General features: G+C 43.2%; 1 protein-coding gene across 6 annotated transcripts in view; it reads right to left on the bottom strand.

Annotated features, from left to right (window-relative positions):
* PAK3 (p21 (RAC1) activated kinase 3) overlaps nucleotides 1-13,299 on the bottom strand; it is a 571,264-nt gene that overhangs the window by 254,049 nt on the left and 303,916 nt on the right. The gene's annotated exons all lie outside the window — the stretch shown is intronic.

Raw genomic sequence — 13,299 nt, 5'->3', positions numbered from 1 at the left:
CCCAAACAATGTGTACCACACAGGCATCAGAAACCCCTGCTGGGGTGGGAGCAAGGCCCAAAGGGGGCCCAGACACTGAGAAGCTAGGGGCCAAAGGGCCTACAAGGGTCACTGAAGTTGGCAACTGGCTGACAGTCACAATACCTTTCAAGCACTTCTATGTACCAGGCACTGTGTTAAGAACTTTGCAGGAATTATCCTGTTTATTCATGAAGAAAAAAAAATACCCTAATAAGTAGCTACTCTTTTATTTCCATTACACAGTGAAGAGACTAAAGATTAGAAAGGCTAAGTGACTTGTCCAAAGTGCCTGGGCCAGGACCCACACCTCTCCATGGGGCTACATGTGCTCTTGATTAAAAAAAAAAAAAAAGTAAGACGTTGGGGCATCCAGGAGGCTCAGTCGTTAAGCCTCTGACTTGAGCTTAGGTCATGATCCCAGGGTCGTGGGATCGAGCCCCCCACACTGAGCTCCCTACTCAGCGGGGAGTCTACTTCACTCTCTCCCATTGCTCCTCCCCTTGCTTGTGCGCTCTCTCACTCTCTCTCTTTCAAATAAATGAATAAAATCTTAAAAAAAATAAGCTGCCCTTTATTGAGCACGAACTCTACGGCAGACCCCTTATATATATTATTGCTTTGAGTCCTTCCCTAAACTCCATTAAGTGGGTACAAATTATTACTCTGTCTATTTTATGGAGGCAAGGCAGTAAGTGGTTAAGAAACTTTCTGAGATCACACAGCTAGTAGGATATAGGCCTGGGATTTGGGCTTGGGCAAGTGATTGCAGCTCCTGGCTTAACCTTACGCTCGCCTTCTCTTTTTCTTCAAAACAGCTCTTCTGCCAGGGAAAACCTGAAGACAACCACAAGCGCATAGCTTGGCCCATTTGATTTTGCTCAACTATCTCCACAGACAAGAGAGAGTCAGGATGATTACAGATGGGAGACCTGAGGCCTCCTAAGACCCTGATGCCTATTGACCCTCCAGACTGGGAATAACAAAGAAGAGAACAGACGCCATGGAAAATGTGTGGAAGTCTTCATCTGAGGGCTCCAACTGAAAAGAGATTTTTAGAGAAATTATAGCCAATACAAGACCCTGCCAGGAAAGAACCAAGAAAGAGGGGGGAAAATTGTTTTTGTGCAGCAGTGTTAAGTCAATGTATAAAGTCAGGCTTCTTCAAATGGGGCATTTTTAAGGTTTGAGGATAGACTCCTTCCCATGGGCATATTCTGGAAATTTCTGTGCATGGATATATTGTGCTCACAAGTTTGAGTCCCATCAATTCTAGCTCAGTGTGTCTGAATTGGTGGCTGCCAAATACCCCTTGCTATATACTGCCAGTTTGATAATGACAATCAGGCAAGAAGGACCCGGATGAGCTAGGAATCCATGAATCTAAGCCTATTCTGGGCCCTCTCCGGCCCGGCCGTCTCCCCTTATCTCATCCCCCATTAGCTGAGAGCATCCCAGAAGTCACTCCTGACCTCTAGTCCCCGCTAGCCTTGGCACCAGCTTCCTGAGGGATTGGGAGGAGAAAAATAGCTGATAGGTTTCCCATCCCTGCAATCTATGAAACTCACAAGAGTCACCAGGTCTCGGGAATTTCTCTCTCGATGCCAGTGAGTCTTGGTCGACTCGGTGACTGATGTGCCAACATAGGAACCTGTTTCCTAGCCCGGGCCTTCCGACCACTCATAATGACCCTGGCCAGATCACTCTGCCATTAAAATGAACTTTCCTCTCTTTTCCTGGTGCTTGAAGGTACTTGGACTTTTCAGGGCTTGGGCTTCACCGCCAAGGAAATCTGTTGCTGCATACATTTGCCTTTGGCATAACCACTTTATTATCATGGGGGAGGGAGGCGTGTCACAACAAAATATTCCGTTTAACCATCCAGGCCCCCAGACTAGCCAGACAGACCCACTCTGCTACTCACCAGTCGCGTGAACATATTGTTGTGCCAGTCACTTAGCTGCTCTGAGGCTGTTTCCTCCTCTGTAAGATGAGAATAGTGCTAGTCCCTTACCCGACGGGGCTATGGGAGGGAGTAAAGGAGACAGCCCATGCCACGAGAGCCGCACAGTACCTGGCGCAGGGCTCAATAAATGGTGGCTATATATAAAAAAAGAAGACTTGCTGTCTCCCAAAGTTTGCCTTGGAGAAGATTCTCCCTGGCTCCAATTTCCTCTGCAATGAAATGAAGGGCTGAAGGGTGAGCCACAAAAATGTAAAGTGGGGTAAATGAGTGTACACTGACATTGATGCCGACTCCTTTCCTGGCAGTATTTATTTTTTTTATTTTTATTTTTTTATAAATTTATTTTTTATTGGTGTTCAATTTGCCAACATATAGAATAACACCCAGTGTTCATCCCATCAAGTGCCCACCTCAGTGCCCGTAAACCAGTCACCCCCACCCCCCGCCCACCTCCCCTTCCACCACCCCTAGTTCTTTTCCCAGAGTTAGGAGTCTTTCATGTTCTGTCTCCCTTTCTGATATTTCCCACTCATTTTTCTCCTTTCCCCTTTATTCCCTTTGACTATTTTTTATATTCCCCAAATGAATGAGACCATATAATGTTTGTCCTTCTCCGATTGACTTATTTCACTCAGCATAATACCCTCCAGTTCCATCCACGTCGAAGCAAATGGTGGGTATTTGTCATTTCTAATGGCTGAGTAATATTCCATTGTATACATAGACCACATCTTCTTTATCCACTCATCTTTCGATGGACACCAAGGCTCCTTCCACAGTTTAGCTATTGTGGACATTGCTGCTAGAAACATCGGGGTGCAGGTGTCCCGGCGTTTCACTGCATCTGTATCTTTGGGGTAAATCCTCAGCAGGGCAATTGCTGGGTCATAGGGCAGATCTATTTTTAACCTCCACACAGTTTTCCAGAGTGGCTGTACAAGTTCACATTCCCACCAACAGTGCAGGAAGGTTCCCCTTTCTCCACATCCTCTCCAACATTTGTGGTTTCCTGCCTTGTTAATTTTCCCCATTCTCACTGGTGTGAGGTGGTATCTCATTGTGGTTTTGATTTGTATTTCCCTGATGGCAAGTGATGCAGAGCATTTCCTCATGTGCTTGTTGGCCATGTCTATGTCTTCCTCTGTGAGATTTCTGTTCATGTCTTTTGCCCATTTCATGATTGGATTGTTTGTTTCTTTGCTGTTGAGTTTAATAAGTTCTTTATAGATCTTGGAAACTAGCCCTTTATCTGATACGTCATTTGCAAATATCTTCTCCCATTCTATAGGTTGTCTTTGAGTTTTGTTGATGGTATCTTTTGCTGTGCAAAAGCTTCTTAGCTTGATGAAGTCCCAATAGTTCATTTTTGCTTTTGTTTCTCTTGCCTTCATGGATGAATCTTTCAAGAAGTTACTGTGGCCAAGTTCAAAAAGGGTGTTGCCTGTGTTCTTCTCTAGAATTTTGATGGAATCTTGTCTCACATTAAGATCTTTCATCCATTTTGAGTTTATCTTTGTGTATGGTGCAAGACAGTGGTCTAGTTTCATTCTTCTGCATGTGGATGTCCAATTTTCCCAGCACCATTTATTGAAGAGACTGTCTTTTTTCCAGTGGATAGTCTTTCCTCCTTTGTCAAATATTAGTTGACCCTAAAGTTGAGGGTCCACTTCTGGCTTCTCTATTCTATTCCATTGATCTATGTGTCTGTTTTTGTGCCAGTACCACACTGTCTTGATGACCACAGCTTTGTAGTACAACCTGAAATCTGGCATTGTGTGCCCCAAGCTATGGTTTTCTTTTTTAAAATCCCCCTGACTATTTGGGGTCTTTTCTGATTCCAGACAAATCTTAAAATAATTTGTTCTAACTCTCTGAACAAAGTCCATGGTATTTTGATAGGGATTGCATTAAACGTGTAAATTGCCCTGGGTTACATTGACATTTTCACAATATTAATTCTGCCAATCCATGAGCATGGAATATTTTTCCATCTCTTTGTGTCTTCCTCAATTTCTTTCAGAAGTGTTCTGTAGTTTTTAGGGTATAGATCCTTTACTTCTTTGGTTAGGTTTATTCCTAGGTATCTTATGCTTTTGGGTAGAATTGTAAATGGGATTGACTCCTTAATTTCTCTTTCTTCAGTCTCATTGTTAGTGTATAGATATGCCACTGACTTATGGTCATTGATTTTGTATCCTGCCACACTTCCTAGCAGTATTTATTTATTCATTTATTCATTTATTTATTTTTGAGAGACACAGACAGAGAGAGAGAGAGAAGCAGAGACACAGGCAGAGGGAGAAGCATGCTCCCTGCGGGTAGCCTGATGTGGGACTCAATCCCAGGACCCTGGGATCCCGACCTGAGTCAAAGGCAAATGCTCAACCACTGAGCACCCAGGTGTTCTTCCAGTGGCATTTAGACAGCAGAAGAGTCCCGAGGCCATGCCTCTGGTTGGAGGAAATAAAATCAGTGTTGTGATAAAAGCAGGGTTGAGGGGCAGGACGAGGTGCAGTGGGAGCTGGGGGAAGGTTAAGGCATAAAAAGCTGGGGTGATGAGATCCCATCAGGCGAGGGAACCTGCTGCCACACGGGTTTGTTAAATGAAGGGAGGAGAAATAAGAATTTAAAAAGTCAAAGGAGGGGTGGAACCATCAAATAGGATTTGAGAGAGACCTTGGGCAGACAGGGTCTGAGTTCTGGAAACCACTTTGTCCTTTCTCAGAAATGCTTCTACTGAAGATTTTATGCCAAAGGGCCTGAAATATGCTCATGACTGAAGAGCTGGTCAGTCAGTTAATCCAGGCCTGCTCTTATTCAAAAGAACGTTCTGCTGCCCACTTACCAAGGCAGAAACCAGCCCCAGGGAATTGGGTTAAAAAAACCACCCTCCTCAGATTCGGTCTCGGTCCTAGGTTTCTTTTTCTTAAGATTTTTAAGTAATCTTAATTTTTTTAAGTAATTCTTAAGTAGTATCTTAAGTACACCCAACCTGGGGCTCAAACTTACAACTCTGAGATCAAGAGCCACCTGCTCTACTGATGGAGCCAGCCAGGTGCCCCTGCTGTCATAGGTTTCTCAGCCAGAGCTACTGGAAGGCCAGGACTTTCTCACTTTGGAGAATGGTTTTCATTCCCTCAGGCCAGAAAGCTCAAGGGGCTCTTGCCTCTTGAAAGTTACCACAGGAGGGGGCTACAGCCTCCCTGAATCACCTAAGAAGCTGGCTAACACAGATTTCCTGGGTCCACCCTTGGAGTTTCAGATTCTGTGGGTTGAGGTGGGGGACTCCAGATTTTAATGGGCCCCCAGGTGATTCTGTCACAAAAGTACGCTCTGGCTTTGGAGATGAGTATGCTTTATTCAAATGGAAGGTGCTACAGTATAGATATGCTATTCCTAACCATGTCCTTATTTTATATGTGGAATCTGAGGCATGGAGACACTGAAGCACTTGTTTGAGGTCACACAGCAGATTTGTATCAGAATCAGAACTGGAACCTGGGTCTTCTGCCCTCCAATTCACTCTATAAGCTCCTTTTACTGACTACCTTTGCCTCTCAATGAGATTTTTCCTTTCTAATTTTAGTGTGCAGACAGATCTCCCTCCTGGTTCTAATCAGAGTTCCAAAGCAATGCTACCACTGGGTGTTATGCTATATGTTGGCAAATCAAACTCCAATAAAAATATACATACATATATACATACATAAAATTATATTTTGTATTAAAAAAAAGCAACACTACCTTCGGGGAATAATTCAGTTGAGAAACATAAAGATCCAACATAGTTGGCACCAAACATAGTTTTTCAAAGAAAAGAAAACCTGGATTGTCCCCCTTATGACCATCCATAAGGAGAAACAGGACAATGATTTGTGTAGAGGCCATATTTGTGGCTATAATGCTTCAGTTTTTAATTATTCAGCACTCTGAAGAAGAGACGCCCTCACTTTAAGATGGGACACTTATGAGTTTAACAACCAAAAACCATTTTTTTCAAGGCCGTGAAGATGAATAATTATACTGTCTGACCATTGGTTCCCCTGTGAACTATCCTTACTGTATTCCAAACCTCTAAAGGAAAAAAAAAAAGAAATCCAACAAATATCAGTTAGGATCCAAAGCTATTTGCCAAATACCAAGATTTCGAGGTAAGTGGGAAACCATAAATCGTAGGTGTCAATAGTTCAAATAACCTAAAGGATTCCTCTGGGTACAATAACCCACCCATCTTCTGACAACTCAAAAGCATCCCAGTGACAGGCTGTGTTTGTGGCACGCTAGGTGAAGTGAAGGATGGATAAGTACAAAGGGCATTCTTAAATCTGTCTGATGGGGAAGTAGCACTTCAAAGGCACTTATGTCCATCCCTAGGGGAGACTAGGTGCCAGATTTTTAGCTAGCAAGTGGTGGGGTTAGGTCATAAGCCTTTTCCAGCGATGTCCAACTTGGAGAGCACTGTCCCCTTTCCAGCTGTGTCTTCGAAATCTGTAAAATGCGTAACCACTGTCACCATCCAATCATGCTCTTCATATTTCTCTGCCACCACCCAAGGGATTTGAAGGTTGCTACCTGTCACTCTAAAGACAAAACCACACAACCGACCCTTGTGACTCCCTTCTTCTCCTAATCGGTAGACCCTACCCATGGCCTGGAGCAGACACCAAACTCCCCGTGGCTATATCTAGATATTGGCAGAAAGGAGAGACAGAACAATGAAGGAAGCCGCAGCAGGGCAAGGGGAAAAGCTACACCTGTACCCATTTGCCACTATTCCCTTTTCAAAGGGTGATATCACTGTTTATTTCTGTTAGAATCCCTTCTCATGGGAGGGCCTCAAACTTGTCCTCTTTGCAGGAAGTCAAGTTGGATAGAAGTGGACTCCTACTCAGCATTAAGCCACTGGAAAATTCTGGAACCAATCTAGCTGACCTCAGAGGTCGGCGAAGATGCAGCAGCAGCTTTTTTTTCCCCCAAGTGTCTTACAGATAGATCTCTAAAGTCAATTTGCCATTGTCCAATGCCGCAGCTGCTGTCAGCAGAAATGACCCTGAATGGCCACTCACATTTCACAGCAAATTTATAGGGGCTTGATGTTAAGGAAATGCGTTCGACACAGTTCTATTTGGAAATGAATTAAAAAGCATGTTTGCTTAAATAATTGAAGGTGAAGAGAGTATTACATATATTTTGTGTGCAGTTAGGGATTTCTGCCCCAAGCCCTTCCTGATGCCAAATATGAATTCCTTCCTTGCCCTTGATTGAAGAACCAAAATCTTAATTATCAGAAGGCATCAAGAGGAGGAGTGAAGTATACTTTTATGCTTTGGGATTGGAGTGTAAACTGGTAAAAAATAAATAAATAAAAGAAAAGAAATGGAAAAAGAAACATGTTAGAGAGTAATTTGGCAAGATCTAGAAAAAAAATTACCTGAACAAATCGAGTCTTCAGAATTTATCTTAAGGAAATAATGAGCCCAATGCATATAATACAGTCCAAGGGTATTCACTGTGGCATTGTTTCAGTGCTCATAAAAAACAGAGTGCCAATTAGGATTTTTCAAAACTTCAACATTTCATACAACTGAAAGACACTTTAAAATCTAGGTGAAAGAGTAAGCAACAAACTGCTTAATATGCTTACAATAGAGGTGATGGTTAGCTGCTGTCAGAAATATGTCAAGAGATTGCAGTTATCAGGATGATAAAGAACAACTGAATAGAAAAATAGGTCAATAAACATCTAAATAAGTGTTCAACCTCTCTCGTACTAAAAAAAAATAATAAAGCAAAGAAAATAGGGATTGTTTTCAGCTACCAAATTGTCAAAGATTCAAAAGGTCAAGAGTATGTGAAATTGTCGAGGAAGAGCCCTGCTAGAGAACTGGCCATTGTCGGGAGTGTAAGTCGCTATAAGCTTCCTGGAGGAAAATCTGGGCAGGGGGCTCTATTAAAATCAAAGATGTGCAGACTAAAGTCTTTAAGCTAGCAGTTTCACAACTGGGAATTTATTCTACAAAAACACTTGCAAGAGTATGCAGGGGTGCAGGTAAAAGGAAGTTTGCTGCCCCAATATTTAATAATTCTTTTTAAAAATTAGAAAATAATATAAAAACCCACCAATGAAAGCTGGATTAAAGACATTATGTCACAACCACAGAAATTAGAGTACTATGCCGCTCTTAAAAAGAATGAAATAGGGCAGCCTGTGTGGCTCAGCGGTTTAGCGCCGCCTTCGGCCCAGGGCGTGATCCTGGGGACCTGGGGTTGGGTCCCGCGTCGGGCTCCCTACATGTGGCCTGCTTCTCCCTCTGCCTGTGTCTCCGCCTCTCTCTCTCTGTGTCTCTCATGAATAAATAAATCAAATCTTAAAAAAAAGAATGAAATAGCTATAGGTATACTGGCGGGAAAAGACCTCCAGATACACAGAGTTCCATGAAAAGCACGTTGTAGAACAGTATGCAGAACACTGGTGGCATCCTTTGTTATTTTACCACATGAATCCGTATATGAATATTTATTAAAATATACACAAAATGCTATGTAACAAATGGTGAACGGGGCAGAGATCGGTGGTGGAGAGGCCTGGAATGTTCTGCTTCATACTTTTATTTTTTGCAAGCATGATCGTGTATTATTTTAATCATAAAAATGCTTTTTTGAAACAAGAAGTAAGGCAAGCTGTGCCACTCCCCACAATCTCCCAGCTTCTAAAAATGTCCTCTTCAAGGACATGGTGTTCCTGCATCTAAGTTAATTTCTAATACCCAAAACTTAGGATTTGCTACTTAGAAGTTAAGAAACACCGGGAAGAAGGGCAATGGTTGCCTCATTCTTTTAGGAAAGTTACCTTTCATGCTATTACGGTCTAACTGACACCCTTTCTAGGAGGACCTCCCTCTCCTGCCTTTTCAAATCTCCCGCCATTCTTTCTGTCCTACCTCCTTCTCTTCCTCACCTCCCGCATGTTTCTCATAAGGTTGGGAGAAGGAGACATGGTTCGTTCATTTCAATTCCTTTTCTGTTTTTACCTCAAGAACCGGATCCAATCCCAAAATTTCATCCTAAAGAGATTCCACACTAACTCCTCTTCCCGAAGTCTATTTGGCACAAAGCTCATCGCAGTATTTCCAATCCCTTCCATCCCAAGTTAAGGTTGACAATTGCAACTCTGGGAATCTTGCGTATTTAAGGAGTGTCTACAAGTGACCTAGGCTGTAGGGGATGGGAGCCCTGCACCTACATGGTTCTGAAATTCTGTGCCATTTTGAGGGGGAATGCATCAGCAGCTTCCATCACACTTTCAAGGCAGTCATCGATGGTCTACAAAAGAAGTGAATCACCACCAAGGAAGAGGGACTGTGTGATTGAATCATCCACTGAGTATCTACCCAGAACACCCAGTCCTGAGGTTTCCAACTGGCTGCTTGGCTTGGTGAATCAGACAATTGGACACCCAAGAGGAACCAGAAAGAGAGAGGGGAAGCATGGCTTTTTCTGGCTCCACTAGAAACCTGTTTCTCTGCTAAAAGCTGCCACACAGAGCCCACACAACTCAGGCTTGGACATGCCCTCCAAGTCCCACTGAATGAGCCAACCAACCCACACTGCCCTGCAGTGCAGAAGAAGATGGCTGGGTCTAGTGGGAAGAGCTTTAGGAGGCAGTGGATCGGAGTTTAGCCTCTAGGATGACTTCTGTTCTGTCACATGATAGCTGTGGGATCTTAGACAAACTCACTTCACTTCACTAGCATTTTGCTCACCCAAGCAGAAGCTTTGCACCAGACGAACTTGAAAAGGCAGTGCTACCATTCTATGAACCTCCCCTACTGGACCGGTATTTCCACTGAACTCTCCCCACCAGAGAAGGCCTTCACTCTCACTGTCCGGTCGGTCATTCGGCCTTAAAGCCACAGCGTTTCCTCTTCCGGCTAACCCAAACCCTTCCTACAGCACATGAAGCTTGTTGCTTCCATGTGGAGAATGGCCCATGTGGGTAAGATGCTCTGTGGAATGGGTAACTCTAAGGCCTCCACATCTGTCTCCACCCTAGGCCCAGCTGGCAATGGTTATTAGCTGTTCCTTCTCAAGAAAGGCACACTTCTTTCAAGGTAGTTTGTAAAAAAGAGAGGTTGAGGGAATTAAATGAAGAGCCAAGGGAATCAGAGAGGGTCAATAGTCTTTCTCTTCTGCCTTTAAATTTCCTTAAAGATGGCCACGCCTTCCTATTGACCACCCAGACTGCACATGGGGGCCAGTGAACGTGAACCTTCCAGCGGCTGCGTCCAAGATGGCCCCCTGGAACTACTCCTGCAGGAGAGGGAGTCTGGAGGATAAAAGCAACTTTCCAACTGAGCTTAATTCCCACTTCCAGGGTTCTCTGGTCAGGAGGCTGTTTTCAAATTGACGGGACTTCTCTTAGGGCTGTACTGATGATACCTCTGGCCCAGGAAATTAAAGGCCACACTGGAATCTTCAGGAAGGCAAAGGAAGTAAGCACAAAGAACTGAGTCACCCAAGGTTGAGTGAGAATAGGTCTTTGCAGTCGAAGCAGAGCAGAGAACTGAGGCAGTCTGCCCAGCAGTGCAGAGGAAAAACAGGATTGGGCCTAAATTATCAGAATAACTGCCTTAATTCTGTACTTCCCTTTCATAATAACCTCGAGTTGATATACAGCCTTTCTTGTAAAAAGCTCAAAATACTTGCAGAGATATTATCTTGGTTGTCATCACACCATCAGAGACGGTGAGAGCAATGATTATTATCAGCCTCATTTGATGCACGGGGGAAGGAAAGCCCAGAAGGTGAAGGAGGCGCCCTTGTCTCCCCAGCAAAATACCTACAGCCTCCGAACTTGGTGGGAAAGGCTCTTGCCTGGCATTGCCAGAGAATATTCTTTTCAAGGGCAGTCTGGCCAACTGCTTGTTGGAACACCAGGTTCTGTGGGCAAATATATCTGGGAGACACTGCTGATTCTCTTCTGGAGAGTCATGATGTACATTAGCCTGGTAAAGGCTTTTAGAAGCCCTGAAGTAAACAAACCTGTTTTTGCTTAAGCAAGAATTTCCCAAATTTAACTTGACCACAAAACTCTGTGTGTGTCTGGATGTGAGTGTGGAACACCTACTAACATCCGGTGGAACAAGTCTGGGAAGCACTTGGTCCAGGCACTTAGGCTTACCTGAGTACCCGCACAGCATCCATTCCTTTTCAGCCCAAGCTGTGGGGGAATGTGCCTTAGATATGCTGCCTGATACTTTCTGGTACTGACAGCCAATGAACAAAGGACCTCCATGTGCCCAGAGGACCCCAGGCCATCATTTCTTCTGCCTCAGGGCATTGGCCAGACTAGGGTGAGGGGGGAGTCAATTCAAGTTGGACCACCCCTGCTGGCATTCCTTTCAAAGAGAACCCAGGGCTATTTTTGGCTTTCATTTAAGGGAGGAGATGATGCTCAGGATGCTGGTTCAAGCCCTCAAAGCCCACACTTTTAACTAGCATAATTTTGTGCCCACCAGGCACTTCCAGCAGAAATCATTAATCTCTTAGGTTCATTTCCAATGCCATTTATCAGCCCACACAATCGGCACCAACAAAACAGAACAGGAGACTCAGAATGTGCCCCTATTCTGGCCTAACCGCATGAATGTTACAGACAGTCCTCATACAGCCATTCCTGACTACGCACTTAACACACAGGACAGAAATCCTGTGCTATTATTAATTACCAGTGACACTACTCACAGTATCTAAAATGTGAAAGTCCCTGAAGACCCTGTCCCGGTTAATTTGTATTTTACATACAACCCAAATGATAAAAGATAACAGATAGTGGATTTCATATTTATTACCACCATTTCCACACTTTCAGTATTTGGTATTTATTAAACACCCACACCCTAAGGGAAAGTGCCTGCACTGAAATTGGTGACTTTTTGCCCACAAAGTAAATGCAATGCAGGTCTATCTTTCTTTATCCATCCATTGGCTATGCAAAAAAAAAAAAAAAAATCTGGTTAAATGGATTTTTGGTAAAAATCTTCCCTGTAAAGGTCCAAGATGGTCTGATTATGAAGCCTTTTGTAAAGCAACAAATTCCACAATTTGTGTACTGTACTGTCCACCTAGTTCATTTTCCTTGTAAATACATGCTTACCCATAGCAGATTTACTTAAGGCAAAACACTGACATTTAGAAATGAGCTGGACATTTCTTAAGATGCAGATGTGTGCTAATCTTTACCAATCTGCAATACTGTCTCCTTTTGGGTTTACCATTAATCATTATCCCTGTCCAGGGAGACTCATTCTGAGTTCATGATAGTAATAGTTCTGAGGACTCCTTGCAGTCTTACTTAACCATGACCCCTCTCTGCCTTTATATATGCTGTTCCTTCAACTTGGCCACCTGGTGAATTAGTTTTTCAAGACTCACTCAAATGTCACTTCCCCCATGAAGCCTTTCTTTCTTTCTTTTTTTAAAGATTTTATTTATTTATTTATTTATTTATTTATTTATTTATTTATTTAGAGGGGGGAGACGTAGAGAGAGGGAGAATCTTAAGCAGCCTCATGCTGAGCATAGAGCCAGACTGTGAGATCATGACCTATGCAGAAATCAAGAGAAATCAAGCTTAACTGAGCCACCCAGGAGCCCCAAAGCCTCTCTTGATCATACCGCCTACCCCCACCCCTCCTCTCTGCTCTCACAGTACCCTGCCTATCTCTTGTCATACTCTATTGTAATCATCTGTTTACACACTCTGTCTTGCCTACCAGACTGTGCCTTCCTTGTGAGCTGAGATGATGCTTTATTCATTTATTCGTTTATATACTTCCAAAACGTAACATTACTATTGGCATGTAGCAGGTGTTTAATAAATGTCGGTTGTTTTACTGAACAATCACTACCCTTAACTGTACATTTTTGGCCCCTGACAAATAATGCTTTCTTAAAACCTCAAGTAAAAAATAAATAAATAAAAATAAAATAAAACCTCAAGTAAAATGTACAAAAGAAAGTCTAGCAGTTTTGTTCATTTCTGTTGATTTCTTCTTTCTTTGATTAAAAAAAAAGACCATACCAATTCACATCTTATGGTTCCAGGAGGGAAATAAAGAAAACCTTTAATCCAAATACACCACTAATACACAGGTGCATCCAGTATGTTCATTTTTCTCCAAATGAACATACAGCTACAGGCTAGCTCCAAAGTAAAGACTGCAGTAAAGACAAGAGGAGCATCCACTAATTAAAGGGGTGCAGGGGAAGGCTCTGCAAGGATCACTGTAAGAGCTTTGGATCCTCATTGGCTG

The sequence above is a fragment of the Canis lupus genome, chromosome X (genome assembly GCF_003254725.2).
Source record: "Canis lupus dingo isolate Sandy chromosome X, ASM325472v2, whole genome shotgun sequence".
Taxonomy (NCBI): domain Eukaryota; kingdom Metazoa; phylum Chordata; class Mammalia; order Carnivora; family Canidae; genus Canis; species Canis lupus.
Note: the sequence above shows the minus strand (reverse complement) of the source record. Positions and strands in the feature narration are given on the sequence as shown.